General features: G+C 45.2%; 1 pseudogene; it reads left to right on the forward strand.

Moving 5' to 3' along the window:
- Positions 1 to 333: 333 nt before the first annotated feature.
- Positions 334 to 452, forward strand: LOC145411284 (5S ribosomal RNA; annotated as a pseudogene).
- Positions 453 to 6,998: the final 6,546 nt, after the last annotated feature.

Raw genomic sequence — 6,998 nt, forward strand, 5'->3', positions numbered from 1 at the left:
AGAGAGGTGGGGGGGGGAATCTCTCGTTCATTTCTCCCATTTATAGCATCTTCGTAGGTTAAGTCAGGTTTGGTTTGGTAAGGTGGATGTGTGTATAGTCTGTGAACCAAGTGTAATCGGCCCGCGCAAACCGACTGGGTGCAAGCATACTTTACAGTAAGCGACACTGGTTCAACCACAGCACCCCTTGTGTCCGCCAATGCAGTACGTGGCCGGGTGAACACTCCCAAAGTTTATGACCCTGGCGGGGCACGAACCCTGGCTCACCCGTGTACGAAACGCACACTCTGCCACTGTACCACTGTATATATATATATATATATATATATATTTGCCAACAGCCATACAACATTGAGTACACCGCTTCCCGTCCAATCAGCGAAGTTAAGCAACGTTGGGTCTGGTTAGTACTTGGATGGGTGACCGCCTGGAAACACCAGATGCTGTTGGCATCCCTATGTGTCAAGTGGGGTTGGTGGAGGAGTAGTGCCCCTCGCTGTAAAAACAATTAACTCTAAGCCCTTGGCCACCCCGTTTGGGATACATGGCGTCTGGCATTGAATGAATGAAAATGAACATTTGGTTTGGTACCCACTTTCATGGCATCTACCTAAAAATTAGCATATCACATCTGGTTTAGGTTAGGTTATCTCCCTCTGTTTAGGTATCTAAGATAAAATTAGGTTGGGCCATGTGTGGTTAGTTTAGATACGAGTAAGTTAGATTAACTCCCTTTGTTACGGCATAGAATGTAAAGTTAGCTTTAGCCAAGTCTGGTCAGGTTATTTCCTCCGTTATGGCATCTACGATAAAATAAGGTTTGGTCATGTCTGGTTAGGTTAGGAATTTTCCCTCTATTCTGGTAGCTACGTTAAATTAAGGTTGTCAGGTCTGGTTTGGTAAGGATAGGTGAGGCTATCTCGCTCTCTTATGGCATATACGTTAAAATAAGATTAGTTTAAATCTGGTTAGGTTATATCCTGTTATGGCATCAATGTTAAAAGTAGGTCAGGTCAGGCTAGTTCGGTTATCTCCCTGTTACGGTAGCCTATTTCCACACTAGGGTTAGGTCAGGATTAGTTATGTCCCTTTATCTCCTTACATTAAAAGCTGTTTAGGTTAGGTCTGATTAGGTTATCTCCCTCTGTTATTGTACTTACATAATAACTCGGTTAGGTCTGGTATGGTTAGGTTATCTCCCTCTTATGACATCCACGTTACAATAAGGTTAGGTCAGATCTATTTTGGTTAGGGTAGGTTAGGTTATCTCCCACTGTATGACATCTACTGGCCATTAAAATAGGTTGTCAGGTGTGTTAGGTTAGGTTAGATATCTTCCTCAGTTATGGCCTCTATGTTATATTTAGGTTAGGTCAGATCTAATTATGTTAGATGATCTCTGCGATGGCTTCTAAGTTAAAATGACATTAAGTAGGTCTGGTTACGTTAGGTCAGGAGGTTTTCTGTTCCTGTCATGACTATGCTAATATTAGGTTTTGTCAGGTTTGACTGGTTAGGTTATGTACAGTTACTCTATGTCAGTTTAGGGGAAAGTGCTGATGATTCAGCAGTACTATGTCAGTCTAGTGTTTAGAGTCATCATTCAAGTGAATTGTGCTGCATTCAAAGGTTAGGAAACATTAGTTATCCTAGAACAGTGAAGGAGATAAATAATATGCTACAATGAATTAGTCAAATACGTGTATTTCCAAGGGTAACTGGTGACACTGGTGAGACCTATGTCCAAGGCAGCAAAAGAGAATGTATATGTTTTTTAGCATTAAAAGAAAAAAATATCATTATCTCATTGACAAAGCATTTTACTAATTTGTCATTGGAAAAGGGCGAAATTTTCTAAGCAGTTTCTCACTGACTGGGGATATTTATTTCCCTATCCATGATGGCATTGGCTTAAATAAAAAATGAGTTGTGTTCTTCCCCACATAGTGCATAGACGAACTTTGTGTTTACATCCCAAACAGTTGATGGGGGAAAACTCCGTGATAGGTTGATCGTGCCCAAGGTTCGCTTGTAAAAGCCTGTCAGGTTGCCTGGACGGAAATCAGCTGGTGTGGCAGACATGAAGTGGGCGCAATTGACGAGCAAGGTAGAGCGCCGTAAAAAAACGTACTGAATACCAAACGGCAGTGTGGTTATGGTGCCTTGACAGTGAATCATCTGTGGTACCGGATCTAAGTTAGGTGCCTGAGCTTACAAACACATTACTGAATCGGTCCCCTGAGCAAGAAGTGATTAATACTGAAATACACTGGCAGTCACAATTAAGTACCGGGGAAAGGATCTAAAGTAGTAGTATGATCTGCCACTGACCAATCCTAAAATATGATGCCAGTCGCGAAGAAGTGCTTGGGAGTGTGTAAGCACCAACTACTAAACCCTAGTCATCAGGATAATAACAGGACCCGCCAGTTGGACTTGTTCCTATATTTGTCAAACCTGCAACAACAGAGAGAGACTCTACATTCATACTGCCTAGTGTTTAACACACAGCATGAACATCATACACTATAACGTTATAAGCACACTGGTCTGTCATATTCATCATAATTATTGGTATATATTGTCACACACGACTAAAGAACTGTTTACCCCGTATCTGTAGGTTATTATTTTGGAGACGATAATTTGTACCAACTCAAATGATTCATTCGTGCATTCATCTAGGAACTACACCTTGTTTATAATATTGGTCTAAAGGTTTGCTATGCCATCTAGGTTTAATAGGGGTTTGTCTGAAGCCTCGTTTTGTTTCTCGTGATATTGTTCGAGATATGAACTAATTCACAATTGCGTTAGTGTTAATTTATTTCCATAATATATATTATGGAAATGGTTATGGCATTTCTCTGTAAGATGCAGAAGTATTTATTCTGTATGAGAACTTATAAAATTATATTTTAATGGTAAAGTTCAAGTTATCTGATAACTGATTGGTGGGGAAAGGTATTTGATCCCTGATTGGTTGAGGATCCTAGTACGAGGAGAGGTGAGGGTTAAAATTTGAAGAGACGGGGAGTGACTTGCGATTCCCGACATGATAAAAACATAGTGCCTTCATTCGACCTTGGAAATTGTGAGACTTTGCTCACGCTGGATTATTACTGAGACTGTGTTAACCCTTCATTGTGACATGGAAACTATGACTGTTTACTCTGTGTTAACGGGACAGGAAAATTGCTTTTGTAAACTGAGGAAGAGACTTTGCTCGCACCAGGAAATTAGGAGTGAAAAATCGTCTGTATATAATTATGTAAATATGTTATTGTTGTGTTAAATGAAAAGAAAGACAAAATCACCTGGGCTTCTCTTTTTTCCCCAACTTTACACTCTAGTGTGCCCGTGAAAATACGACAAATAAATGGTGTCCAGACCAAGGATTCACACCAGATGTTGTCGGCATTAAGGTCAGGTGAAAAATGAACTGTGAACTGTGAAAGTGAATAAGCTATACAACCCTTAACCATAAGTGAACTTGACGTCATGCAAAAAGCATTGTAACTCTGTAAACGGCTTGATTATGATGAGGAACTAAGATCGTTTGTAAGTGACATGTGTAAGGAAGAACGCCAAAGAAGGGCTGAAATACGGAAAGAGGAAAAACTAAAACGGGAAGAGAAAAAACTACAACGTGAACTAAGAGAAAGGGAACTAGAAGCAGAGGAGAAACGAACTAGAGCCGAATTAGAGTTTAAAGAAAATGGATTAGCCATTCGGGAAAATTAATTGGAAGTATAACGAAGCAGACATATGACTAGCGAAGGTCAAGGTATTGTTCTTCTAACACGGGCAAGTACCACATCTCCCAACACAACACACACAACAACACCGTTCTTTCTACACCGAGAAATGACTCCCCGGCTATCATTTCTCGACGATTTCTTCTAGCCGGGGACATTAAGAGCAATCCAGGACCAACCAACAAATATGTCCAACATGCTCATAACCTATCACGTCAAGCCGACAGACAAAAGGTTCAGTTCAGTGCAATTCCTGCAAGAACTGGACCCATTACAACTGCACAACACTTGCATCCAGAAAACATTACACAAACACCTGGACCTGCTCCTTATGCTCCTTCCCCCCACCCACCAACCCCCCTACCAATCCTACTCCTACTTCCTTCACACCACAGCCAAACCCACCGATCCTTCCCACACCATCCAGTCCCCCAACGCCTCTCATTCCAACCCATCCTAATCCACCTCAACCCTTACCTCCATCACAACCTCCTCCTACCCCTCCCCCTCCACCCACACCATCTCCCCCCCCTTGCTGCAGCAGCCAACACACATCGCACACACAACATAAACATCCTTCAGTTAAACATGGATGGCATAAACACCAAAAAACAAGAACTCTCACAATTCATCAAACAACAGAACATACACATCGCCATCTTACAAGAAACAAAACTACACAGAGCACAGAAAACACCGACATTTCATAACTTCACCACCATTCGACAAGACCGGGCCAATGGCGGTGGACTCATCACCCTGGTACACAAACCCATCAACTTTGCAGATACCAGTGTACAAAGTCACTTCTCCCCCCACATGACACCACAACAGAAATACAATCTGTTAACCCTTTAACCGCGGGTGTCATTCCAGAATGACATCGACAAAACTGGACCAAACCGCGGGTGTCATTCTGGAATGTTCGTGAATATTTTGAACACCACGCGTTTTTCCTGTGCGCAAATTGTCTCACGCAAGAGTACCTCCCTCCTCCCACCCTGAGGGGGCCCCCCCACCCCTGCCCTGACACGCATCAGTCAGTATCTGTCCAGCTCTGTGGGTGATAATGGCACTTCGTCCCGACTCATCGTCGCTCGCTTCCTCCTCGCAAATGATTAGTGCTAGTGTGCCTTCGACCTCTACACCGGTGAAGGAACTGCCGACGGCGAGGCAGAAGGGGTTGAGCATTCCAGAAATTAGAAATGAGCTGGACAAAACTGTAAGTACAACTCTGGATTGTGGCAGTGAGAGTGATACACTTACAGCAAGTAGTGATGATTTTGCAGTAATTGGTGGTGAACCCTTTAGCATTGACAGTGACAGTGATGAAAGTGAGCGTGTAGTTTCCCCCCCACCACCCCCAACTTACTCTGGGAAAGGGAAGGTGCCTATGGGGAAAATTGGTGTTGCACGTGGGAAGGGAGTGAAGCGCAGACTTACGTCTCCTATACCAGGCCCTAGCAAGCATTTCCCACCACTTTCCCGTTCCCCTAGCCTTATTGCCCTCACATCATCTTCATCTTCTGCCGTGTCCTCTCCTCAGTCTACTTCATCTGAGGAATATGAATTCCCAGAGCCTGCACAGCGAGGGAAGGCAGGCCATGCAGGCCGTGCAGGCAGGGTAAGCAGGACAGGCCGGCCTAGAACAAAGGGGATGCGTGGCAGTTGGAGGGCAAAGCTGGGTGATAAGCGAGGTGATAAGCGGGGAAGAAAGGGTCAAATTTCACCACGCACCAGGTCAGTAACCCCCCCGCCTGCCCCCCGCTCAGCTCCCTCACCCTCGCCACCCCCCCACTCACCACCTCTGCACTCACCCCCCTCCCCACCCCTGCACTCACCCCCCTCCCGCTCGCCTCCTGCCTCACCTCCTGCCTCACCCATTGCCTCACCCATTGCCTCCACCTCAGCTCCTTCTCACAGGGAAACGAGTGCAATGCGACCTGCCACTTCCACTGAACCACGCACAGGGAAAGTTGATGCATTTGTTTGGTCTGACGGTGCAGATTTTCAGCCACACAATCCGCCGTTTGATATGACAAATGCTGGAATACAGCCTGCCTTTCCATGCAACGCAGGAGATGATTTTGTAGACTACTTCCTGGCCTTCATAGATGACGAAATCGTGCAGCATGTCAGCGATGAGACCAATAGGTATGCAGCTCAGTGTGCAGCAGAGGCGCTGGGACCTATTGGCTCACCAAAGCAAGTGTCGTGGTTGCCTGTCGGGATCAGAGAGCTGTATGTGTTCTTTGCACTGATGTTCTTGATGCCCCATATCAAGAGACATGAGTTGGAGGAGTACTGGCTCGTGGATGACATTACTTCTATCCCAACATTCGGGAAGTATATGTCACGGGATCGGTTCCGACAGCTGCTAGGATACCTGCACTTCACTGACAATGGAAACCCGTCCCAAACTGACCCTTTGTGGAAAGTGAGGGATTTTCTCAACAGGATTAGGGATCGATTTATGCGATTTTTCCGTCCTATGCAGAAAGTCGTCATAGACGACTCCCTGGTATTGTTCAGATGACGTCTCAAATTCACGCAGTACATCCCCAGCAAACGCCACCACTTTGGGATAAAGTTCTTTGTGCTGTGTGACTGTGAGGCGGGGTATATCCTTGATTTCGTCATCTACTCTGCAAGCACAATGGACGTGAACAGGAAAGACCCCCTTGGCTTCTCTGGCTCCGTTGTAAAAGTGCTGATGGAGAGGTATTTTGGTGGGAATCATGTGCTGTACACAGACAATTATTACACAGCACCGAAACTCTCCAAATACCTGGCTGAACATGGCATTGGCACTGTTGGCACTGTACGGAGCTATAGGAAAGAGTGGCCAAGTTTCCCAGAAGCATCATCCTCATCCAAGGGAGATGTGCACCTGAAGAAGTCAGACAAGCTTCTGGCGATCAGGTGGCATGACAAGAAGGTCGTGAATATGATCAGCACCATCCACAAGGGGGAATTGCAGAGAACTGGGAAGGTCAGCTACAGGACGGGAGAGCCAATCATGAAGCCTGATGCCGTCATTGATTACAATGTGAACATGAGACTTGTTGATAAGTCTGATATGATGATTGGCGAAATAGACTGTCTCAGGAGAAACACCCGATGGTACAGGAAGGCTTGCCTGCACATGCTCGATATCTGCATGCCCAACGCCTTCATCCTCTACAAGACACAAGTCGGGGGCATAAGGCAACCATCCCTGAGACAGTTCTCCAAGACTGT

Source organism: Coenobita brevimanus, chromosome 88 (assembly GCF_032717465.1).
Source record: "Coenobita brevimanus isolate Jiangsu-jjx chromosome 88, ASM3271746v2, whole genome shotgun sequence".
NCBI lineage: Eukaryota > Metazoa > Arthropoda > Malacostraca > Decapoda > Coenobitidae > Coenobita > Coenobita brevimanus.